The sequence below is a fragment of the Zingiber officinale genome, chromosome 3B, assembly GCF_018446385.1.
Source record: "Zingiber officinale cultivar Zhangliang chromosome 3B, Zo_v1.1, whole genome shotgun sequence".
Classification (NCBI taxonomy): domain Eukaryota; kingdom Viridiplantae; phylum Streptophyta; class Magnoliopsida; order Zingiberales; family Zingiberaceae; genus Zingiber; species Zingiber officinale.
This window is the reverse complement of record NC_055991.1, coordinates 89495769-89522947: the sequence shown is the minus strand read 5'-3', so window position 1 is coordinate 89522947 and position 27179 is coordinate 89495769. Positions and strand designations below refer to the sequence as shown.

Genomic DNA, 27179 nt, shown 5'->3' with positions numbered 1-27179 from the left:
GCTCGTCGGCGCGGATGTTTATAGCCGATCGGCGCGGCTCTCGATCTTTAACGACGGGGCTCGTCGGCCTTCCGCTCGGACGTTTATAGACGCCGGCTCGTCTCTCGATCTTTAACGTCGGAGCTCGACGGCGCGGATATTTATAGCCGATCGGCGCGGCTCTCGATCTTTAACGACGGGGCTCGTCGACGCGGATATTTATAGCCGATCGGCGCGGCTCTCGATCTTTAACGACGGGCTCGTCGGCGCGGATATTTATAGCCGATCGGCGCGGCTCTCGATCTTTGACGACGGTGCTCGTCGGGGCGGATATTTATAGCCGATCGGCGAGGCTCTCGATCTTTAACGACGGAGCTCGTCGACGCGGATATTTATAGTCGATCGGCGCGGCTCTCGATCTTTAACGACGGTGCTCGTCGGCGCGGATATTTATAGCCGATCGGCGCGGCTCTCGATCTTTAACGACGGGCTCGTCGACCTTCCGCCGGACGCGTTTATAGACTCGCTCGTCTCGATCTTTAATGCCGGAGCTCGACGCGGATGTTTATAGCCGATCGACGGCTCTCGATCTTTAACGACGGGCTCGTCGGCGCGGATGTTTATAGCCGATCGGCGCGGCTCTCGGGGGCTCGTCGGCGCGGATGTTTATAGCCGATCGCCGCTCTCGATCTTTAACGACGGGCTCGTCGGCGCGGACGTTTATAGACGGCTCATCTCGATCTTTAACGCCGGAGCTCGGACGCGGATATTTATAGCCGATCGGCTCTTCTCTCGTCTTTATTCAGGCTAATTTTGACGCTTCCGTTCGGCGAAGCTTTTTGCCCTCCTTTTTATCACTTTTGGTTCCTTTCACCCAGCTTGGATAACGTACTCTTGGCCGAATGGCTCAGGGTCTGCTTCGTCGAGCATTTTGGCTAGGATAATATACCTCCGTCCGAATGGTACGGGACCTTCAATTTTAGAGTGCTTGGCCCGACCCATTTACCTCCGGCCGAGCGGCTCGGGGCCTTCGTTCTTTTGTTGGCGATGCCTTATTTGTTCTCTTGATTTTTCGTTTCTGCATTTCAAGTATTCAGTCGAAAAAAGTACACAAGATGATTTACATAGGCACACCTTTCACCCTGCCCGGTAAGGCTGGAGGTGGTTCGCGCTCCACGGCCTATCTAGCTGCCGACCTTCCTCATCCTCCAAATAATACGCTCCCGAGCGGAGCTTCTCGATGATTTTGAAGGGACCTGCCCACGGAGCTTCAAGCTTGCCGACTTCGCCGACCGGCTTGACTTTCTTCCAGACAAGATCGCCAACCTGGAATGACCTGGGAATGACGCGCCGGTTGTAGTTTTGCTTCATCCGCTGACGGTATGCCATCAGCCGAACGGACGCCTTTGCCCTCTCCTCTTCTACCAAATCCAGCTCCATGTTTCTCCGTTCGGCGTTGTCATCATCGTAGCTCTGGATCCGGGCGGACTCAACGCCGACTTCAACCGGAATGACGGCCTCGCCGCCATATACCAAATGGAACGGTGTGACTCCTGTCCCTTCTTTCGGCGTCGTTCGGATGGCCCACAAGACGCTCGGCACTTCATCCGGCCAACTTCCTCCCAAATGGTCGAGCCGAGCGCGCAGGATACGGAGAATTTCCCGGTTGGCCACTTCAGCTTGACCGTTGCTCTGAGGATAGGCCACGGACGTGAAATGTTGCTCAATGCCGTAGCTTTTGCACCAATCCTCTAACATCCTCCCTGTGAACTGCCGCCCGTTGTCGGACACTAGTCGGCGAGGGATGCCGAACCGACAAATGATGTGTTGCCAGATGAATTTTTTAACCATTTGTTCAGTGATCTTTGCTAACGGCTCGGCTTCCACCCACTTGGAGAAATAGTCTACTGCCACTAGTAAGAATTTCCTCTGCCCGGCCGCCATCGGAAATGGACCGACAATATCCATTCCCCATTGGTCGAACGGGCATGAAACGCTTGACGCCTTCATTTCTTCGGCCGGTCGGTGGGAGAAGTTATGATACTTCTGGCATGAAAGGCAGGTAGATACTGTCCGAGCGGCATCTGTTTGTAAAGTTGGCCAAAAGTATCTGGCCAAGAGGATCTTCTTGGCCAACGAGCACCCGCCCGGACGACCCCCGCATGATCCTTGATGTACTTCCTGGAGGATGTAAGCTGAGTCCTCCGAGCTTACACATTTCAGCAACGGGCGCGAGAAAGCTTTCTTGTAAAGCTGATCTCCGATGAGTGTAAACCGACCGGCTCTTCTTCTGAGGAGCCGGGCTGCATATTCATCGGAGGGTGTGGTGCCCGAACGGAGAAATTCTATAATAGGTGTCCTCCAGTCGCTTGGAAATGTGAGGCCTTGCATCCGATCGACGTGCGCCACCAACAATACTTTTTCAATTGGTTGCTGAATGGCAACTGACGTTATTGAACTCGCGAGTTTGGCTAACTCGTCTGCTGCCTGGTTCTCTGTTCGGGGGATCTTCTGTATAAGAACCTCTCGGAAAGTAGCTTTGAGTTTTTCAAAGGACTCAACGTAGAGTTTAAGCCGAACACTGTTGATTTCAAAGGTGCCAGAAAGTTGTTGAGCGGCCAACTGTGAATCCAAATAGAGAGTCACCCGACCGGCACCCACATGCCGGGCTGCCTGCAATCCGGCTATGAGGGCCTCATACTCTGCTTCGTTGTTGGTAGCTTTATAATCCAGCCGGACGGATAGGTGCATCTTCTCTTCTTGAGGTGAGAGCAGCAATATTCCAATCCCACTTCCGAGCCGAGTGGAGGACCCATCCACATATATTCTCCACATAGCTTCCGGCTCTGGCCTTTGCACTTCGGTCACAAAATCAGCCAAGGATTGTGCTTTGATCGCCGAGCGGGGCTAGTATTGGATGTCAAATTCACTTAATTCTGTCGTCCACTTGATGAGCCGTCCGGACGCTTCTGGATTCAACAGTACTCTTCCTAGTGGACTGTTCGTCCGGACAATGATGGTGTGAGCCAAGAAATACGGTCGAAGGCGTCGAGCGGCTAGAACCAAAGAAAAGGCCAACTTCTCAAGCCCGGTGTAACGAGATTCAGCATCTTTTAAAATGTGGCTTAGAAAATACACCGGCTGCTCTTCGCCGCTTGCCCTCACAAGTGCTGAGCCTACAGCATGCTCAGTTGACGACAAATAAATATAAAGCGACTCACCCCCGATCGGCTTGGCTAGCACTGGCAGAGAATTAAGATATGTCTTCAATTCTCCGAACGCTCGGTCACATTCTTTATCCCACTGGAACTTAGTAGCCTTGCGCAGGATCTTGAAGAATGGAAGGCTCCGGTAGGCGGTTTTGGAGATGAATCTGGACAAAGCAGTTATCCGACCGGTCAACCTCTGCACTTCTCTTGTATTTCTTGGGGGCGGCATGTCTTGCAGAGCTTTCACCTTGCTGGGATTTGCTTCGATTCCCCGCTCGGTTACTATGTACCCCAAGAAATGCCCTCCTTTTGCTCCGAACAGGCACTTCTGGGGATTTAGCTTGACTCCATATTTGCGCAGCGTTCGGAAGGTTTCTTCCATGTCCTTGAAAAGATCGGTCGCTCGGACGGATTTGATAAGAATGTCATCCACATAGACTTCCAGATTACGCCCGATCTGCTCCTTGAACACTTTGTTCATCAAGCGTTGATAGGTGGCCCCGGCATTCTTCAATCCGAACGGCATCACATTATAGCAATATGTGCCGTCGGCCGTTACGAAGCTTACTTTTTCTTGATCTTCCCGGGCGAGCGGCACTTGATGATATCCTTGATAGGCGTCAAGCATGCAGATTAATTCGCAGCCAGCTGATCTATCCGGGCAGAGGATAGAAGTCCTTGGGGCATGCTTTGTTTAAGTCCCGAAAGTCGATGCAGACTCTCCACTTGCCTCCGGCTTGGAGACCAATACTCGGGAACTGCACCTCGCGTATGTGGCCGGCCTCCAGAAGTTTTTCTACTTCCGCCCGGATGATGGCATTCTGCTCGACACTGAAATCCCTTTTTCTCTGCTTCACTGGCCGAGCGTCCGGTCGGACATGCAATTCATGCTGCGCTAGGCTCGGCGAAATTCCGGGTAACTCATGTGTCGACCAGACGAAGACATCATGATTTCGTTGGAGGCATTGGATCAGTTCTTCCTTCTGCTCCTCCAGATCAGAGGCGATAAAAGTTGTAGCCTCCGATCGGGTCGGGTGAATCTGTACTTCCTCTTTTTCTTCATAAATTAAAGAGGGCGGCTTTTCAGTGATGACATTTACCTCGATTCGGGGCGCCTTCCGAGCGGAATAGGCTTCTGCTCGGATCATCTCTATATTGCACCGCCGAGCTGCTAGCTGATCTCCACGTACTTCTCCTACTTTGTCCTCCACGGGGAACTTGACCTTCTGATGGAAGGTTGAGACGACTGCTCGGAATTCACTGAGCGCCGGTCGTCCCAAAATGACGTTGTAGGACGAAGGAGAGTCGACCACCACGAAGTTTATTGTCCTGGTCCTCCTGAGCGGCTCTTCTCCCAGTGAGGTAGCCAGCCGGATCTGTCCGACCGGCTGAACTTCGTTGCCCGTAAACCCGTAAAGCGGGGTCGTCATGGGCAGCAGCTCGGCTCGATCAATTTGCAGCTGATCGAACGCCTTCTTGAATATGATGTTGACCGAGCTCCCTGTGTCAACAAATATGCGGTGAATAGTGTAATTTGCTATTACCGCTTTAATGAGCAGAGCGTCGTCGTGGGGCACTTCTACTCCTTCTAAGTCTCCGGGCCCGAAAGTGATTTCCGGTCCACTTGCCCGCTCTTGGCTACAGCCGACTGCGTGGATCTGCAGCTGCCGGACGCCCGCCTTTCTGGCTCGGTTGGAGTCTCCTCCGGTCGGCCCGCCAGCAATAACGTTGATCTCGCCCCGGGAAGTATTGCTCCTGTTTTCCTCTTCCCGAGTGGACGGTCGGGACCGTTCTCTGGACGCCCGGCGATTCTCCTGTCTCGGAGATCGGTGCCGATCGGGTGTCTGTTGATGTCGCCTCTCGGTGCGGGTCCGGTCAGCTTCATGGGTCCTTTGTCTCCTGTCGATGGGAGGTGACCGTCGTTCGGCATTCCTGGGAACGGGATTGGCCACGAAGGGAAGACTTCGACAATCCTTCGTGTTGTGCGTATCCGTCCGGTGGAAGGAGCAGAACATAGGGGTCCATCTCTTCTTTGGCTTGGGCCGAGCGGCAGCCACTTCTTGTACGTGCGATCTGGCGTGGGGTGATCGGATTGCTTCGACCCTCGGTCTCTAGGTGGCTGCTGAGCGGCGTGCTGTTTCCGCTTGGCATGAATAGGTGCCCGCTCGGTGGGAGTTTCCTTTTTCCGGGCGGCTTGCGCTTCTTCCACGTTTATGTATTCGTTGGCCCGATGTAGCATATGATCATAATCTCGGGGCAGCTTTCGGATGAGCGACCGGAAGAAGTCCCCATCCACAAGGCCCTGCGTGAAGGCATTCATCATCGTCTCCGATGTGGCCGTTGGGATATCCATCGCCACTTGGTTGAATCGCTGGATGTAAGCTCGAAGCGATTCTCTCGGCTCTTGCTTGATGGCGAACAAGCTGACACTTGTCTTTCGATAACGCCGACTGCTAGCGAAGTGGTGGAGGAAGGCCGTTCGGAAGTCCTTGAAGCTCGTGATGGATCCGTCCGGCAGCCTCCGAAACCACCGTTGAGCCGATCCCGAGAGAGTGGTAAGAAAGACTCGGCACTTTACTCCATCGGTGTATTGATGGAGCGTGGCTGTGTTATCAAATTTACCCAGATGATCATCCGGGTCCGTTGTTCCATTGTACTCGCCGATAGTCGGAGGCACGTAGTGCTTTGGTAGAGGGTCTTGTAGAATAGCCTCCGAGAATTGGCGATTGATCCGCTCGGGGGATGAGTCCGCACGGGGGGCTTTCCCTTTTCTGTCATCTCGCCTTGGCATTTCGTCTGAAGAAGATCCTCTATCTCTTCGAGCTGGTACGGCCTGAGGGGTGCGAAATAAGGCCCGATGGAATGCGACGGTGGCTTGAGGTGCTTCTGCTCGGCCACCCGACGCAGATGTTGCTTGTTGCTCCGGCCGCTCGGCGGCTGCTTTCTGTTTTTGCTCCATAAGTTTGGCGGCCCTTATCTCGACCAGAGCTTCGAGTTCTTCCGTCGAAAGCGCCACCGTGTGTTGTCGTCCAGCCTCGTCCATCGTTCCCGTTAGGATGCAGGAATGTTCCCACAGACGGCGCCAATTTGATCCTGTCCGAACCAGGAGTCAACGGACGCTGGGCACGTGGCGCCCCCTCGCTAGATCCTCGAGTGCTCCAGCGAACCTGCAGTAAAACCAAGCCGGGAGGGGTGTCCCGGCGACGGCCCTCCGACGCTCAAGTCAGGCGAGGAATAACAAAAAGGTGGCCTCAAGATGAAGACTTGCATACCTCCGGTGAAGAAATGGAGACCTTATATAGACCTCTCGAAGAAGCCTGGGCGCGCTAATCAAAGCAACCATATGCTTTTGACCATGCCCAGGTATGGGTCTGTCAGAAGGACCATGCCCAGATATGAGTCTGTCAGAAAGACGTCCATGAGGTCATACTGCTACTGTATCAACCTTTCCATGATGTGACGGCAAGATCCTCCATCGTGCACTCTTGTGTATGGCGTAATCATCAGACATGCCGTTATTGACATCCCATATCCTGAGCCAAACGAATAGGCCGCTCGGCTAACCTTCGTACCCTCGCCCTTATCCTGGCCGAACGGACCACCCGCTCGACCCTTCGGTCCCAGCCGGGCAGACGCCCCGCTCGGCCATTCGGTTCTCCCGCCTTGGCGTCGGAAACCCCAGCCCATGACTGGGTTATCTTTGGTTCCGCTCGGACCTACTCAGCTGCTCGGCGCGGCCATTAACCGCTTAGTCAGCTCTCCATCTGTCCTCAAGCTGAGACCCTTCAGGAAGTGGATCCCCCATTCTTACCGCCGGATCAGTTTCCATAACATGATAACAAGATAAATAGAAACATAACATCAAGTCACCCATTTAGTACTACAATTTATGAAACCAAAGTGTAATTCTTAAAAGTTCTTAAAGCAGATTCTTATTTGGTTGCCTAGCCACCGCCACACACATCTCCTTGCCACTCCTGCTACTCCTTTAGCTCATCCAGCTTTTTCCTTTATCTGCGGTACAAGGAAAGTATGCTATGAGCACTTATGGCTCAGTAAGTCCCTTTCCTACTCACTAAAACCGAAAATAATCACATGATCAAAGAATATCTCAACATAACATGATCTCAACTAGTCATGGCATAACATATCATACTCTTTAAGCATATCATGCAACATAACAAAATCATAACTAGTCATGGCATATTATCTCTTAAAGCATAGCATGATACATAACATAATCATATCTAATCATGGCATATCATAGCATCATCATAAGGTAGCATGGCATATCAAGCATAGCATGAAACATAACATAATCATATCTAATCATGGCATATCATAAATCATAGCATCATCACAACATGATCATAAGATATATGCAACATGATTTTGAAAACATGTATCCGAAAAACATGTGTATGTCTCATGATCTTTAAAATCATTTCTTCTTACATATATACTTGAACATAATCTTAACTTAAAGGGGATCCCGGCTATGTACCACTTACATATTGTGCGCAACCTATGTAGGTCCAAGGTAGCAAGTCTTGAACCCTACAAGGCAAACATACTAGGCCCGAGTCTTACTCCATCGACCTAGGGGCACTTAGGAGCCCATCCCTAACGAGGCCCGAGTCTTATTCCATCGACCCAGGGGTGCTTATGGAGCCCACCCTTGGTACAAGCCACATAAAGTAAAGTACATGTCATACTTATACATATCATACATCATAAAAGCATGCATCACTTAGGCACACATCATATCATAAAAGTATGCATCACTTAGGCATACATCATATCATAAAAGTATGCTTCACTTAGGCATACATCATATCATAAAGGTATGCATCACTTAGGCATACATCATGTCATAAAAGTATGCATCACTTAGGCATACATCATGTCATAAAAGCATGCATATTTTCACCACATAGCATATCATAAAAGCATGCATATTTTCACCACATAGCATATCATAAAAGCATGCATATTTCTATCCACATAGCATATCATAAAAGCATGCATATTTTAAACACATAGCATATCATCAAAGCATGCATATTTCTATCCACATAGCATATCATGAAAGCATGCATATTTTAAGCACATAGCATATCATCAAAGCATGCATATTTCTATCCACATAGCATATCATGAAAGCATGCATATTCTAAGCACATAACATATCATCAAAGCATGCATATTTCTAAGCACATATCATATCATGGAAAGTATAAATAACAAGCATACATGTTTAAGCATAAGGGTGTATCATGTGATTATACTAACATAAGAAACATGGTAACATAGTTGACTTGGGTTCTAAGCTTCCTAATCCCTTGGGTTCTTATCATGGCCGAACCCCCTTAGATCTCAATTTAGGTAAAAACAACCTCCAAGCATGTGGAACCTAAATTATCATTACATCAATTTCATAGGAAGCATTATAAGCATGATTAACTTGGTCTCTAAGTTCTCCAAGTCCTTAAACTTCATGTGGCCGAACCCTATCAGATGTGAAACAAGGTCTCAAATGTCATGAAAGCATGGAAACCTTAAACCATATTTATAGCATTTTTTTCCAAGTAACATAGTAAGCACATTTGAGCTAGTTACTAAGTTCTTCAAGCCCTTAACATATGTCATGGCCAAACTTTTAACAAGTATTCCTTAGGGCTAAAAACAAGTATACAAGAATGTGAACTTGAACTAACATCATGTATAAATTCATAATAAAACATCATACAATAGGTATGGCCGAAACTTACCCTAGCCTCATTTAGGTCACTAAATAACATATAGCATGAGAACTTTGGTTTTCTACTTATCATATTTCATGTAGAGTGACATAAGCATATTTAATTTTTGTTCTAGGGTTTCTAGGGCATCTATCCCTTCATGGCCGAAACATACAATGGTCCATTTAGGTCATGGAAAAATTATACAAGCATGTGACACAATCAACATATTATCATATTTCCATAAGAAGCATTTTTAACACCATTGGTTTCAATTCTAAGGCTTCTAGGTCTTTTAAACCCTACTTGACCGAGACTCATCAGTGTCTAAACTTGCTTCAAATAGCCTAAAAGCATAAGAAGTCTTACAAGTTTCATAGCATATATAAAGACAAGCATAATAAACATACATGTGAATTGTGTCTTAGGCTTCCTAGGTTTCTTTCCCTTTTTCTTTTTTTTTCCTCATGGCCGAAACCTACCAATCCCTAAACTAGGTTTTAAGTGGCCTAAAGCATGGAAAACCTAAGTAAGTTTCATGGTAAAAATTACTAAGAACATCATATACAAAGTTGGTTCGTAAACAAGCTAGGACCCTTGTGATCTTACATGTCATATATCATGTAACTAAATTTTCTATACTCTAATTAAGCATAAGAGCATCAAACAACTTCCATATCATAATATTACAGAGGTCTTGAACATGTTAAAATTTTGTTTAAACTTTTCTAAGCTATCCATCTTATCATGGCCGAAAATTTAAAATAAGAGTTCATGAATTTCTAGCAATATTCAACATGCAATTCTTTAAGAGAACTCTATATTCTATCATACAAACATGGTTACTTAAATTTAAAGGTCTTCCTAACCCTAAGCCCTTTTCTTGGCCGAAACATATGAGTGGATTTCTTTTGGTTCCAAGTAACTTTCAAGCAAGAAAACCAATAAAAGGCCCTTAGTAGTTCATGGGGGAAATCTTGTACTAGTTTGATTAAACAATGATTTCTCCAACCTTTTGAAAATATTTTTGGCTGAAATTCTAGGGTTAGGTACTCCTCTGATCAAGCATCATATAGGTATAAAAACATGAAGGAAAAACCTTCCTACATAGTATAGAAAAATATCATGAAATGAGGACTTGTTTAAACCTTCCTAGATTTGAAAACTCTTCTTTGGCCGAATTTTCTTAAATTCTTTTCTAGGTTTTCTAATCCTTATAAAATCCGAAAATCACATACAAAACCTTGTACCACAGGTGAGGGGAAGCTTACATCCTTTTCGCTTGTGGATCTAAGGTATGGTGATGGAAGAAGTAACCTCTTCTTCTAGTTCCCTTTCCTTGATTCCCTTGCTAAGTCCTCCTTGTATCTTAGGCTTTCTTAGGAGAAAACCTTGGCTTGGGGCTGAAGATGGAGGAGAGGGGACTGAGGGTTCGGTGAGGGAGAGGAGAGAATGAGAAAAATGAGAGAAAATAGAATTTTCCCTTCACATATTCTCTTTTATGTTAAGGGGAAAGAGTTAGCAAACTTGGTTTTTGCTTTCCTTCTCCCTTAGCCTTTTTTTTCTATTTTCTTTTATTTATTTTATTTTCTAATTTATTCTCATCATTCATGATGAAACAAGGGGGAATGAATCCCCTTAATTCTTCATTTAAGGTCACGGCAAGAGAGGGAAAAGAGAGAGGAAGGGAGGAAGGCAAGTTGTCTTTCTCTTGCTCTTTTCTTGTTTTCTCTTCTTAGATCTTTACTCCTATCTTTATCATGCATTCCCTTTCCTTGCTATCAATATCTTCTCTCTATCCCAATTGGTTTCTACTAATTAATTCTATAAATTATAGTATAAGAGGTTCAAGGTTCAATCCTTGACCTCTTCTTCTTTTTATTTCATTTTATTTCTTTTTGTTTCAACTCACTTCTTATTATTTTTCTAAGGCAAAATTCATCATTCTCTTATTTATCTTAAAAGCTTAGTGGGTGTTACACCACCTCCTTCATCATCTCAGTAGTTGTGATTGTTATATAGTTCTGTTATGACTCTATTATAACTCTTGTAGTACATCTTGATCTATTGATTATCATTTCAGATTTGATTGGTTCTGCTCTAATTTAGTAGATTAGGATCATTAAAATTTAAACAGCTTTCAAAATGAGTGTTTTAAATTCTAGGTTAAAATTATTTTATTTTTCAAAACTTTCCTACTTTTAGAATTTCAAAATAATTTTAGCCTTAGATTAGAAAATTTTTCTTAGAAATCATGTTCCCCTAGGACTAGTACTTGAGCATCTCACCAACACCCTAGGTTTACCTTGTTTGTGATTGACAAACATAAAAAGGGGTGAGATGCATAGGCCAGATTGCCTGGACTTAAGATGCTTATGTTAGTGCATCGAGATAAATCTGGGAGTTAAATACCAAACATATATTGATCAAGTTAAGTTATTCAGTTTAGTCAAACACTAACTGATTACAAATGCACTTAACTTGACTAACCAAGTGAAAGCTGCTGTCCTCTGATAGTTAGTAAATACCTAATTGGTTAGACAGCTATTTTGAATGCCAGGTTTAGGGGGAGGATTAAATCATTTTTTTTACTTAGCACCAAAATTATTTTCTCCGCTTTAAAAATAATGTCCTCTCTTAAAATTTCTTTTTAAATCTGTTCTTTGAAAATCTAATTTGATATATCTATTTTTGAAAACTAGCTTTTATAAAACTAAGCTTTTAAATTGGATTTTATAAACTAAGATTTTGAAAATTGAATCTTTTGCAAACTTAGTTTTAATTAGTAGATCTTTCAAACTTAGTTTTTGAAATTTTAGTTTTGAAAACTCATGTTTGAAAAGTATTTCAAAGTTGAAACTTATTTTGAAAATTTAAAACCTTAATCTTAAAATTTGGGTTTTGAAAAACTCATGTTTGAAAAGTATTTCAAAGTTGACACTTACTTTGAAAATTTAAACCTTGATCTTGAAGTTTTGGTGTTGAAAACTCATGTTTGACAAATGTTTCAGGGTTGAAACTTATTTTAAAAAATTTTAACTTGATCTTGAACTTTGGAACTTATACACTTATGTTTAAAACTAAAACTTGAAAATTAGCTTTTTAATTGTTTTTTTGGAAAATTCTTTTTAAGATTGCAAATTCACTTTGAAAATTAAATTAATTTGGCAAAAATTATCTTTCAAAACGCACTAAGTTATCTTGCAACAATTAGCTACTTCTCAAAAACTTAGTTATTTTCTAAAGACTAAAAGCTAATGCTTTAAACAAGTTTTCAAAAGTTTAAACTCCCCCGAGTTAACTTGACTTCATTTCTCAATTTTTTTTTCTGTATTCTATACTTGACCTATGTTCCTATTTGATGAATGCCAAAGTGGGAGGGATAGGTGGTTAAGTTAGAGCAACAAAAAAAGTCAAACTTAAAAACTAACTTAAACCTTAAATATCATGCTTGTTTTTTTTACTTGCATATTTTTTCACTAACTTAACCAGGTTGTCATTCCATCAAAAAGGGAGAGATTGTTGGTGCGGTTAGCACTAACGATCTAACTCAGGTTTTGATGAATGACAAATTAGGTTAAGTTAGGTTTGTCGTTGTCTAACACTCTGATCGAGTGTGCAGGCGAAGTCCAGACAGGTCGATGGGCTCACCGGATGTCTGGCACGAAGCCCAGTTAGGTCAATGGGCCGATCGGATAGCTGGCATGAAGTCCAAGCGGGTCGACGAGCTGACTAGACGCTTGGCATGAAGTCCAGCTTGGTTGACGGGCTGATCGGATAGCTAGCGAGAAGTCCAGATGGGTCGAAGGCTGACCGGACGTCTGACAGGTGAGTAAAGGTAAGTCACTGGAAGGGAGTGACTGTGAGGACGCATTCCTGGGAAGGGAACTTAGGCACCGATCCGACTTAGAACCATTTCAGAACTCTAAGTCGAGATCTTGACTAGATTCCGGTCTCGGAAAGACGGAATCTAAGTCATACTCTTTATGTCAAATTATAAACTGTGCTAATACTTTATTTTGTAGGATATACATTGCATCGGACTAACCTTGTTATAACAACCCAAACTTCCTCCTTACAAGTCCTAATATTACTTATAAATAATTAGAAATGCTTTAGAAATATTCTAGAGATTTTTAGAATTTTTTTAGAGTATTTTTATACAATTTTCGGGATTCATTTGGTATTTTTACCAAAAGAAACAAAGTTGAGGCAAAAAGAGGTCGGGCCAAGGATCAAACTGGAGACCCCTCGTTAAGCAAAGCCTTAAGTTGTTTTGGATGACCAAGAACCCAGCAGGGCCGTGCTGATAAATTAGAGGGTGGAAATAAATTTACGTGGTAAGTGATAACAGAAATACTTAGGTATAAAGAGGGATAAGTTAAGAGAGGAATTAGGTTTTCTCTCTGGTCAGAAACCTCTTCTCCTCCACATACGCATGACGTCGGCTCCTACTTGGGCGAAGAAAAAAAAGGGAGCTAGGGCTTCGTCTCCGACGGTAGGCCAAGGACCAATTCCGAGAGCCTTCTACACCATCGCGATCACCTCGTCGAGGAGAACGCATAGACGTGAAGAAGTTGCCGAAATTTGCAAGTCTCCGAAAACCTAGAAGCCTCTTTCCGGTTGTAAGTCTAAGAACAAAGGTAAATGCTTCTCACCTGCAGTAGGAGTAGCTTTCGGATCCTTGTCTCTTCTTGATTTCGAAGCATGCTGTAAAGAGTGTTGTTTTTGAAGCTTGCTGCCGTGAATCTCAAAAGGAAAATAAATAAATTGCATAGATTAGGCATGTGGTTTAGATTTTTCAGCCTTATAATTTAGGCTTTAATTCCAACAAGTTGCAGTTTTGGTTTGTGCTATGAAAGGGGCACGAACAACCTTTTTGAGCTTGCTGTGCAGTTTTGGTTTGTGCTATGAAAGGGGCACAAACAACCTTTACTGCTTGGTTTCGTATGTGCTATGCAATGAATATGAACAACTCTTTTGAGCTTACTGTTTAAATTCTGAGGTGTTCTTTTTATTAGGAGTATTAACAAGTAACAAGTATTTTTCTTGAAGAGGCTAGTACCCGACTTCCGAGGTTGTCGTTAAACAAATCCAGGTGACCGGTTCCGAGGTCTCGGCCCTGGTAAGACCAAGGTCTTCACCCTCGTAGGACTGGTGGTTCGCCACCCCAGTCTCTATTAGGGAGCGCGCTTTGGTACTACGCCTGGGCCCAGGAGAGAGTTTATTATTATTTTGAAGTATAATAGTATAAGCTTTGAACAAATGAAACAAGCTTTACACGGGTTTTGAAATTCCAGCAGGTTTTAGTTTTGTTTGTGCTATGCATTGGACATGAACAACCTTTGTTTCTGGGAGTATTCAGCTAGATCTTTTAGCAGTTCATCTAAACATGCAGTTTGATTCCCTTCGAAATGATTTAGTAGGAACAACTTGTGTTAACCATGCTGTTCGATTTGTTGTTATCAGTTTTATACATGCAGTTTTAGATCTCTTCGTTGTGGAGATTAGACATTGCAGTGCAGATTTTTATTAAGCGTTGCAGTGCAGATTTTTATTAAGCATTGCAGTGCAGATTTTTATTAAGCATTGCAGTGCAGATTTTTATCAAGCATTTCAGTGCAGATTTTCATTAAGCAATTTCAGTTTCAGATTTTCTTTTAGCATTCAGTTTTTAGTTCTGTCATATATATATACATGTATATGCACATTGAGTTTTTGTGAGTTAGACAGCGCTTACTAAGAATCCGCTTATAGTTGCATTTCCTCTTACTGTAGATAAAGGAAAAGGGAAGCTATAGTGAAGGAAGGCGACAAGGATATATGGGATGGGCGTGTGGTGACTGATGAATGGAAGCCTTGGGACACTTCACTAAAAGTTTGTTAAGATTCTGTCTTAGAGTGATAGGGAAACATAAATGGGTTAATTCCTTTTGTATTGCTGGTTTTGTTCATAGAATTCTTCCATTTCAATTGCTATATACATTAGTCCCATTATTTGAGTCATATAGTGGTAGCATGTATGTGCAGATTGGTTTTTAGTTGCTCTCTTTATCTTTTGAGTAGAGTGTTGAGATGAACTACCTACATCCTTTATGTTTCAGCTGCTACTTAATTTCATCATTCAAGTTAGATAGCGCTTACTAACTTAAATGTTTCTTGGCCGCATTCTTAACACATGCAGTAAGTAATTAGAAATGTTACTTGCATGCCTAATCAATATTTAGCAAATTTCTGAGAGTTCTAAGTATCACTATTAATAGCGTGAGCAACACTAGTTAAGTAAAGTTTATAGTTAAGTAATGGCCACTCCCTCAGACTAGCTAAGAGGAGGGTAAGGGTCGTTACACTTGTCTTGCAGGGAAAGGAGCTTCTGGAGAAAGGGGGTCCGGGCGCCTGGAGGTCCGGGCGCTCGGAAGGGATCCGGGCACCCGGAGGTAAGTTTTATCCAAGACGTGGCGTCGACATGTGGAGCTCGCTGGTTGGGACTGCTATGTCACACCAGGGCGCCCCGAGCATCCTATAAAACGAGGGTCAAAGGCAGAGTTCAAAACACAACTCAGAATTGACGATCTGCTCTCCTGTGCTCTCGCGATGTTGCGATGCTACTCCGACAAAGCTCTCTTCCTTTCTATTGTTTTATATTTGTCGGTATTTTTTTTCTATCAATTTCTGTACTTTAATCTTGTAATTCTATTTTCGAATTGATAGTGATTGCCCATAGAAAGCACCCTTGTGTGCGGGCGTTGGAGTAGGAGTCGCCAAAGGCTCCGAACCAAGTAAATCCTTGTGTTCTCTTTGGCTTATTCATTCTTTTCCACTGTGCTTACTCGCCTTCGAACGTTTTTCGATATTCACCCCCCCTCTATCGATTCTTCACGATCCAACAATTTAAACATCTTCAGTCATATTAGCTTATACCCAATCATCCCAAATCTACACCTCTTAGGAGATATCCTACAGAGATGTCAAAGTATAAGTTTCTATAACCAAGATAACTTGAATATCTTAAGTCTAAGGAAACTTGTACTCGAGTTGCAATGAGATCTTTATTAACATACAAAGAACCACATAAAATCTGATAGTAGATCACATCCAATGAACTAGTTACTGATAACTAGGATCCACGTGCTAACTTTCAACATCCCAATGTTTTCATTTAGTGAGAATCAACTGCTTGGATAAATCATGGAGTATAACATATGTTAGTCTCATAGAATTAACGATGTCCAATCTCATCAATTCATCGACTAAGAAAGGTTTCAATAAATATATAATTACACATAATGAGATACCTACTAATTGTAATACAATTATAATTTCCCTCATGCTATGCTTCGTATTGTGGACTTCCTATAATTGACTTTAAGATCAAATCATATATGATCCTTTTTGAAAACTGTAGAGATGGCGCATTGGAAATGGTGGATTGGTTGTTGATTGAGAGAGGACTTTTCACTCCACGTAGCGGCTTCCTTTCTATCCTGCACACACGGAGACTAGCCAACAAAACATTAGTGCCCCAAAACTAAGGGGGAGTCCCTGGTGAAGACCCTCCAACTCTCAAGTTAGTATAATTCTGGATGAGTGAATGAAGAACAGTAGAGAACATGCATATAAGAGTAAGCTTCAAATATTCAGGGAATGTAACTTGTCAATGGAGATGACCCCCCTTTATATACCACCTCTCATAGCTTTCGCAATTATGAGGTGGGTAATAATGTCAGAGGTTGTTGGGTAATGAAAGGTGTATAACGTAGGCAATGTGCAATACTTGTCCAGAGCAATCTTTCATTTACCCACCATATGTATAGCCTTTTTATCATTGTTGAGATCATTGAAGGAATATACTATTAAAAGTGGTCGACTGATAAGAGACACAATAATCCTTGAAGAAAGTTCTAGTAAAATATTATCTAATATGTGGTTGTTATTCTGACAGGTTGTTAAGATTCTCTGCTCTTGTTGTTGGTTGTGTATATCTCGACTGACCCATAAAGTTGGTCGTCTTTATGCATGTCCTTGTATTAAGCTGCTCAATTATGCATTGTGCTACGTATATCTTGACCGACCCATAAGACCGACCATCATTGTATCTATCCTTGCATTATTCTACATAATATTTGCAATCCGTTTGAAAAATAATATGATGCATTGGGTGTGCTAGAAATCTGTTCAAGAAATCATATGATGAACTGTGTGTGCTAGAAATTCTTTTGGGAATCAATATGAAGGTAAGTTCTTTAAACCCGACCAATTTTTTATCTGGCTGGGCAAGAATAGAGAGATTTGTAAGCATAAGTACCTTAAGCTCAACCGACCTTTTATTTGGACGAGCATGCAAAGAGAGATTTATGAGCCTCGAGGAGGCAAACTCTTATTCTAACCATATATATGGCTGGTCGATTATGAGGTGGGTCAAACATTCCGACCAACCTATAAGGCTGATCATCTTTAAACTCGGTCGATTATTGAATGACTAGACATACTATCTTTTCAGTTCAAGAATAAAACACCAAACCCCTTATATTCGACAAACTTAAAGGCCGGTTAGCTCTCTCTTGCCCGTCTTATAATCCGGTCGAGCTGGTCTTGTATTCCGGTCGAGCTGGACCTGATAGCCTTAGTGCTGGGTGAGCAACGAAGCAGGTGGGGAATGCTCTCTTCTCTTGACTTTGACCACCGTGTTGCCTTGGCCTTGGTCGCCATATCGCCTTGACCTTGACTGCCACATCATCTTCTAGGTCTGCTCGTTACAACCTGTATCAATATACATAAAGAATGCACACTTGAATAGTAAATTTTATTTATCAAGTAAATAATACAATGTTTAAAGGAGATTGCCTTTAGGACACCTCTCAAATATAACAGTTTAACATCGGGTACCACTGTTATATGTTTTTACATTTCTTGTCATTTATCTTTGTAAATGTTCACACTCTATCTAGTAAAGTCTCGAATTTCCATTTTTCTATCTCTTCTTATGCAACTGCCTTACAATAAGCCCGAAACTCCTAGTTCGGTGCTAGTGACTGAGACTCATAGTCCTCTTAGCCCCATTCATTAATGACTTAGCCTTTATGACAGGCCAGAGATTGATAGTCCTCTTAGCCCCACTCATTAACGACTCATCCTTACGATAGGCCAAGGATTGATAGCCCTCTTAGCCCCACTCATTAACGACTCATCCTTACGATAGGCCAAGGATTGATAGCCCTCTTAGCCCCACTCGCTAATAGCTCTACCTTACAATAGACTCAAAAAATCTAGCATTGTGCTAGCAATCGAGACTCGGTATGCCCTCTTACACTACAAGAAAAACTTTCATAGACATCGATTTTCCACCGCTGTCTATTACAAAATCGACCGATGTCTATGAAGGCGATGTAAAGGGTCTGTCATTTTAGATATCGGGTTATAACCAGTGTAGTATCACTTAATGACACCGATTTTCGAATCGGTTATGAACCGGTGTAGTATCACTTAACGACACCGTTTCAGTAACAATGTAAAATCGATGTAATATATGTTAATAATACTAGTTTTGGCAGTGGTTTACGACCGATGTAATATTAACAACACCAATTCCATCAACGATGTAAAACTGATATAATATTAGTTAATGATACCGGTTTTGGCAACGGTGGAAAACCGATGTAATATCAGTATTGTTTAATGACACCGATTTGATTTTCGAAATAGTGAAAAATCGATATTATACAACATTTTAATAGTACAAAATTTAGTTAATATTACTATACATCGGTGTATCTAAACACACTAAGTCAATGTCCATGTAACCAACACATAAATATTATTCTTACAACATAAAAAGATAATAGATATTGCGCACATCAAGCCCGTATCCACAAATTACACAAATATTCTTCTAACAACATCAAAAGGTAATAGATATTGTACACATCAAGTCAATATCCATAAAATACACAAATATTCTTTTTACAACATCAGGGTAGTATCCGCAATTTACATTCCATGCAAATGCATGCATCATCCAAAGTTTTCAAAAATCAAATATCTTTCCTACTCAAATGTAATCTAGCATACATTCAGCCCACTCAAACCGCACTTCATCAATTTCAACTCTGGAGTACTTGAGATTTGTAAACTATAAAAATACATAAATAATATATTAGTAAACAAAGACCAAAAATCATAGTTGAAAAAGTAGTAAGAGCACCAGGTAACAAGATGACTAATTGAAATGCTTAAAAAGAGAAACGTTCATCAATTATCTCAACCACATCATATAGTGATAGATCTATCATTCCTGGGAACTTAATATAATCCAAACAAGAAATTATTACAATGAAGTTTTCTCATAGTTGCAATTTAATTAATCAATACTTATCTATGACTTACAGTATGTACAAGTAGAAAGATACAAACAAAAACAAATTTCACCGAGTCTGAATATCTAAAACACTATAAAAAAGGTTATTTGTTGAAATATATGCAATTTATAACCTTAGTATTAAACACCAATTCTTCACAAGTTGAATACTGAACTATAAGCCTTTTTTCACTAGAATTATTGCTGATATGGATATTCTTACAAGATTTATAGTTTTGGTCATCAGCTAGAGGGGCTATATGTATTTTGTTCGACTATAAACTTAGTTGTATTCCAAGATAATTAACTATGATGCCTAAACCATATTGGCTGATGACATATCATTGACAGGGGCTAAATCACCTTGATTAAAATTTAAAAGAATCCAACTACATAAACAACAATTTTAATCTTTCAAATTCAATTCATTAGTAGTCGACCCAAATGATATAACTGTTTATCACTAAGAGTACATGGAAATTAAATAAATTCACTTTTAGTTTGCAAATATTAAATTCACTTTTATCACTAAGAGTACATGGAAAGTAAATAAATTCCTCAGCAGTAATAAAGATGAGTAACATCAATTCATTTATATGATTTCCAATGATACAATAACATCAAAACAAGTTTTTATTTCAAGGGGAAAATAGCTAAAATGCAAACTAGTCAACACGAATTTCAAACTTTATCCTCTTTGAGCTAGGCTTATGAAATCATTTCTAAGAACAAACTCGACAAATTCAAGACTGTTCTTTCAACCAGACATAAACTTTGTAGAACTAGAGGAAATCAAATGAAAGATCAGATCATAAACCCCAAGCGCAACAACTGGAGCAACAAATATCTAAAAGGGATCTATCTACTTGTTCATCTCACATAAGAGAAGTTCAAAGACTACATAGAAACACATCAAGCACTAGGGGAAAAGCATATCAGCAACAAGATCTGATATAATGAGGGAAAAGCTAAGAGAAGTTCATAATCAATCAAATCAAATATGAGTTTGTCTTATATCAAATCAATTATGATACTGAAGCAGTGTTGGAAAATGCAACAAAATTTCTTTAGGGCTTATATACAAAATGGAAGATATTATATTATTACCATTGCTGGAAGTGAATCCTTGTAGTCAACTCCAAAATTTTTAATTATATCTTTCATATATCGCATGATATAAAAACCACATTGCTCCGTATCCAGTTGTTGAGGAGCCTATGTTAGAAAAGAAATATTGGAATAACTCCTTCGAGGATAGTGAAACAGTTGCTAATAAAAGGGACATACCTTGACAACTACCCATGTTGGTTGTTTTTCCCTTTTCTTCCTACCTCCGCATTATACATTTTCAAGGCCCTTCATGCATATAACCCATGGGAATTGTATTGCCACATCAAAGTACATCCATGTTTCAACAAAGGTAAGAAAAGAAGTAAAAAAACTTACATGTTGACCTCACGCACGAGATGGGCTGTTAAGTGAACCATTATATCAAAATATGAAGGTGAAAAATACTTTTCATATAGACATTTGATACTCAGTATCCTATACTATAATATAATTCTACTAAAATATAGGCAGAAAATAGACATTAGGTCTCCAAAATACTAGTCAACCAATCTCATTAAGAGAATACTAGTCATCTATTATTAATATCTTAACTAATTCCATAGTATCATCACATATATAATAAATAACGGGAACAAGATCAAGTTATCCTATGGGTTGATCCGAAGAGAAAAGTCTAGTAAAATACACTACTCCTCTACTAGGGAGTGATTTCCATCAAGTATAGGTTAACACCATCTCACTAACATATATGCCCTCATAAGTATACAACTATACTACATATAATATCAATGTCTGTTGGCCAGCCAATCAATCCTTAAAACCCGATCAATAGATTAAGAGGATAGAAATACATAATATTCTAGACAAGCTTATTTTCCCTATAAACCATTGATTCAAGGAAACTGTTGAAATTTGCATACTCCAAAGCTAATGAAATGTGCACAACTAACCCTCAATACCAAAGAATAAGAACAATGAACAACACCAAATAGAGAATTAAGCAATCTAAAGAGATTTATCTAAATCAACATATCTGAAGATTCAGGAAGGAAGGAATTAAATGATTGTGAAAAGGCTATTAGCATGAAGTAGTTTAGACTTTAAAATTCTAACTTATGTTCGAAAAAGACTATATATATATATATATGTATATATTCTAACCTCATAGTTTAATTTGCAAAAATTGAGTACCGTGTACAAGATAAATCGTAATTCTCATCTACAAGATACTACATATGAGTTAGAGATACAACATTTTATAGAATCAAGATACAAAAAATATTTTTCAGTAGATATAAAAAAGTGCCAACGGTGCCAAGATGTTCATCAAATATAATCTTGTGTTAGTTTGATTCACAATTCTAGCATGTCGAGAATGTACTTGATAATTTGGTCATTTTGATTTTGGATCGCAGATGCACTACTTAAGGAATTACCATTGTTGCTTAAATCAGCTTCTTGTGCAATGTTTTCTTGCAAAATGAAGTCATTTTCATTTACATGCTTGTTATTCTTTTTAGGATAAAATAATAGGAAGAAAACCTCATAATAAAAAATAATAGGAAGAAAACCTCATAATATTCTTCTGTGTCATTCTTCTTTCTTCCTCTCTTTCTTGAATTATGTTCATCAAAAAGAGGATGCAAAAATGCATCCATTGATGCCATTGCATGCACCATCTTTTTAGCAAATAAATGAACTTTTTCTTAGTAAGTGAAAGCATCTTATGCTTGTGCTCCATAGTTTCTTCAGTGTTTAATTTTGATAGATGCCTACTTTTGCAATCAAGTATCACTTCACAACATCTGTTAGATTTTGAATGAAGAGTTAATCTCGACTAAGCATGTATCTAATAGATCGGGATACCAGATGGAAAAACATAAACTAAATAATATTCATTTGTTCATCCATCTATTAATTTTCATTCATCCTCCCATTCGAAGCCTTAAAAGTATTTTTTTCTTTCTCAAGATTATGTAATGTTTTATTCAGAAAAGAGAGAGAGAATCCACCCAAGAAACCTCAAATTGCAGAACCTCTTGTCTACAAGTAGGGCAGGAATCATGCTTCACAAGCCACACATCAATGCACACCACATGGAAAATGTGGTTACACATCGACATCATCCTTGCAGTATCTCCATCAATGAAATCCTATGAAAACAAACAAAATTATGAAAAAAGAAGAAATTCTAAACTAAAAAAAGAGTACTTGAAAGTAGACGGCACAACATACATTCCTCCCACATGAATTAATGATCTCATCATAACTTAGCTTAAACATGGGCAACCTCTTGATAACATTAGGCAGCAAGCCTTTGTCCCTAGTGGCATCAAATATATCTAAGCTCTCTTTGTAGCTCACTTCAGCTGCATTAATCTGAGTTTAAGAATCAGTTATTAATTAGTCACTCTTGTATGTAAATACAAGTCCAGAACTCTTTCAATCCAAAACTAAGCAGAATATGTGACAAATTGAGTATATGTAGTTTTCCTATAATCCTATCTTTGTCTATTACAGAGGGGACAACATAATAAATTTTCCATTTTAGTACAACAAACATGACCTCGAAACAAATAAAGGAAGGAGCTTATGTTTAAATTGACAAAAGAAAACTGAAGATTTAAATAAACGCTTACTCTCCCGATAGAAACAAAAAATGAAGAAACAAGGATAGGATTTCCAAAGGCAGCATGACGAGTGCCCAAAAGCCTTCCAACCTAACAGCTTATTTTAGAGTATGCATGAAATAGCAAGCAAAAGTTACACAAACTATTAAAACAATTCATATAAAGTATACAAGAAAATAAAGAAAGGAAAAAAAACTAACAGTATTGAGCTTATGAAGACTTATCAAGAGCATACATTGCAACCGACAAATGTGACTAATGGGTGATGCACAAAGGATTAGGAACATCAATGTCAAAACTGTGGCAATGACATAAATAAAGAAAGAAACTAAAACCTTTCTCCCACCAATATTAAAGCTCAGCAGGCATAGGAAGTCTTAGAGGTGCTTTACAGAAAGAGTTCAGCCACATCCCCTCTTTTCTGATCTACTTCTTCAACATATGTCTTCCAGTAATTTGGAACCTATCCATAATATTTATCAATATCTCCCAACGCTTTATCTGGCAAAGACAAGCCAATATTTGTCTTACATCATAAAATTGATTGACGAATCCGGGAGCCATCCACACATCATCTTCTTCATAAAAAATATGGATGCTGAGGATCTCTATAAGGACCCCTCTCTTCCCTTACCACTTATGGGAACATAAAAGCACAACATGAGGTTTTATTAAAGGTGGAATCAAGGCAAAGAAATGGCATTAGAAACATGAAAGAAAACCACAGTTTGGAACATAAACGGGGTGGAATCGAGGCAAGCACCGATTTTAATAAGGGTGACTTGGACTCCTCACGACTTGAGGAGGACTCTGATGCAGCTCGTCATCACCCCTTTCCCTAGCCCACTCACCACTCCCCCTGTCACCAGCACGTACTTCATCACCTTCTCCAGACCGTGCGAGAGCAACTCCAGAATCCTATTTCATAGAAGAAGAAGCGATGTCACCTCTCTTGAGATCATTGAGCACAGAGTAGATGGAGGAGGTGAGGCAACGACCACCTCTCATGCAGTCGACGCTCGCAGCCTCCTTGTCGCTAGCCTCCTCATCGACGACCCCCTTATTGATGATAGAAGAAGATCTGTGTTGTGGAGAGGAAAGGAGAAGCTGCGAGGGGAAGTTTAGGTGAACAAAAAAAATGAAAGGGGGACGACGTGAGATCTTGATAAGACAAGAACACCGGGAGGAAATTTTGTGGTTGCAAATTTCCTGATCGTGAGTTGGAGGAGATGCGGTGTGGTTGGACAAAGAAGCAAGGGCATTGTGTGTTGATCCTGATTGGGAGAGGAAGGGATTCGATCTAGGAAGGGAAAGAGGGAGATGAAGTTGAGAGAGATGACCGAACGACCAGCAGTGAGGAGGAAAGCGGTGGTGGCGTTGCGACGGTATACGGTGGACGGCGCGATATATGTTTAGGTTTGGAGGGAAGAGTGAAGTGTTACAAATTTTGGCTAAGTATTGGTGGAAAAATTAAATTATTTTATTTTAGTTCATTAACACCACTTTTAACAACAGTTTTTTACTATCCGATTTTGTAGATAGAAGAAGGAAGTTATCATAGATACTGAGTTTTAAAAATCGCTGTTAAAATTGATGTCTATTAACGAAAAAAAGACGCTCATAGACATCGGCTAAAAAAATTGATGTCTATAAGTGAAAATCTGCGCTCATAGACACCGATTTTTGGAAAAACCGATGTAAAATACTCAAAAACATCGAAATTTGCTTAAAATCACTGTTGTTTCACCAATGTCTATGAGGGTTTTTCTTATAGTGTTAGCTCCACCCACTAATGGCTCTACCTTACGACTAACTCAAAAAACCTAGCATCATGCTAGAGATTGAGACTTAGCCTACCCTCTCTTAGCCCAACTCGCTAATGGTTCTACTTTAATATAGGCTCAGAGCCTTGTGCTAGCAGTTGAGACTTAGCCTGACCTCTTAGTCCCACACTCTAATGACTCCACCTTACAATAGGCTTGAAATACTAGTATTGTGCTAGTGATCAAGACTCAGCCTGCCCTCTTAGCCCCACCTTATGACAGGCTCAGAAAACCTAGCATCGCACTAACGATTGAGACTTTGTCTACCCTCTTAGCCCCACTAGCTAATAGTTTCATCTTATGATAGGCTCGAAAAACCTAGCATCACGCTAACGACCGAGACTCTGAAGGATCGATAGAAAGCGATAAAGGGGCGTGAATGTTGAGTTTTTCGGACCGCAAAAATCGCTTCTTGCATTGCGGAAACCCCGAATCTCATGCCACCGGATCCGTGCGAAGTTATAAAATTTTGTAAAAACTTCGTTTACATGTTTTCTAGCTTAGATCTACACTAGATCTACAAGGAAGAGACTATACCTTTGTAGCAAAGTCCTTCGCGTATCCCGCTCGTCCAAGGTTCGCCGGATCTCAAAGTTGTCAAGTGTACAACCCTCTATGTCTATCCACACGAACAAATCGATGGAGAGAACCTCTAAAAATGTGCTAGCAACCTTAGAGGATCAGCAATGGTGGAGGAGAGGGAGAGAAGAAAGGTAGAGAGGAAGAAGAAGGAGGTTACACAAAGCAAAATGAAACTCTCACTTGTGTTAAAGTGGTCGACCACTTCAAGAAGGGGCTTTTAAACCCCATGCGATATCAAGAGTCACAACTCTTGATCTCCCTCATGATGTGGCACACACATGTGCTAATCTTGATGATGTGGCATATCATCATTAGCCCACTTAATGCCAACTCACAAATGAGGTGGCAATGGCCAAGTCAAACTTGACCTTTCATCTTCCTCTCAAGTCAAGTCAAACTTGACCACTTCTCTCCCATGGTTGATCAAATCTAACCATTGGTTCAAGTCAATTTTAATTTAATGAATCTCTATTCATTGAATTAAATTGACTCAATGAGTCTAAGTCCAAATTAGACTCATTTAACACATGAACCAAATTGAGTCCAACTCAATTAGTTTACTTTGGATTACTCTTAATCCAATTTGATTCATCACATGAACCTAATCCTCTTGGTTCATCAAATAAACCTAATCTCCATCTAATTGCCCTTTGTGTGTGACCCTATAGGCTCTTGTAACGTTGGCAATACTCCTAAACCCTTTTAGAAGCATAAGTAATGAGCGGTATCTAGCAACACATCATCACTACCCAAGTTACAAGAATGTTGAGATCCAACATCACCTTGTGACTACTAATTGTGATTCCTCACAATATATGACAAGTGCACTTCTATCCTTGACATCTAGATTGATCAATGTGAGGCATAGACCCTGTCATCCTCTAATCAATCTAAATCTTGAACTCCAAGTAAACTCACTCAATCAAATGAGCTCAACATCTCATATTGACTTATTTGGGCATGGCCATGCAGTTAGTGGTCTCACTCTATCAAGAATAATGATGTCACTCCCGTTATATAGGAGAGATAAATCCCATCTACATCACTCACATCCCTCCGCATAATTTGTTACATACCCAGTAATTGCCTTTATAGTCCACCCAGTTACGGGTGACGTTTGACGAAGCCAAAGTGTGCAACTCCTTATGTAGGGAACCATGGTGACTTCAAGTCCAAGGACTAATAGTCATACTAATAGCCACATGAGAAAGTATATGTCACTCATATAATGATCCATGATACTTTCTCATGGCGGGTCATTCAGTATACATTCTCCAATGCATACTCATGTGTCAACTTGATATCTCTCTATCCATGACTTGTGAGATCAAGTCATCGAGTTGACCTACATGCTAGTCTCGTCGCATTAACATTGTCCCTGAATGTTAATACTTGACTAGGAGTGATTAAGAGTAGTGTTCTCTATATCATCTCACTATCGATTCAACCAATCGATTGATATAGATAAGAAACTTCTACTCAAGGACGCTATTATACTTAGTTATTTGGCACCAATACAAATAAGTATAATAACCAAAAACAAATGCCTTTATATATATATATATATATATATATACAATGAGTCCATACAACAGTCATCATATGATTGGCTCTAGGGCTCTAACTAACAGTGAATATCGCTTCTGAAAAACTTTTTATTTTAGTAATGTAAAACCAATCAGAATAAGCAGCAGAAAATAGAATAACAAAAGAAAGACAAGTGACTCGGGTAGTTATTTAGTTCGGAGCTTATCTCGACTCCTACTCTAAGACCCACGATCCTTAATCAT

General features: G+C 40.7%; 1 long non-coding RNA gene across 3 annotated transcripts; it reads right to left on the bottom strand.

Annotated features, from left to right (window-relative positions):
- Positions 1-19014: 19014 nt before the first annotated feature.
- Positions 19015-24347, bottom strand: LOC122056745. Of its 3 annotated transcripts, XR_006133376.1 has the most exons (6): positions 23986-24347; positions 23516-23902; positions 22590-23447; positions 22376-22507; positions 20730-20754; positions 20608-20639 (listed from the first exon to the last, which is right to left on the bottom strand). It is a non-coding gene; the product is annotated as an uncharacterized LOC122056745 (long non-coding RNA). The 3 variants fall into 3 exon arrangements; XR_006133377.1 differs by lacking the exons at positions 20608-20639; positions 20730-20754 and adding an exon at positions 19015-19058; XR_006133375.1 differs by having other exon boundaries at positions 20582-20639; positions 20730-22507.
- Between the last annotated feature and the right edge of the window lie 2832 nt (positions 24348-27179).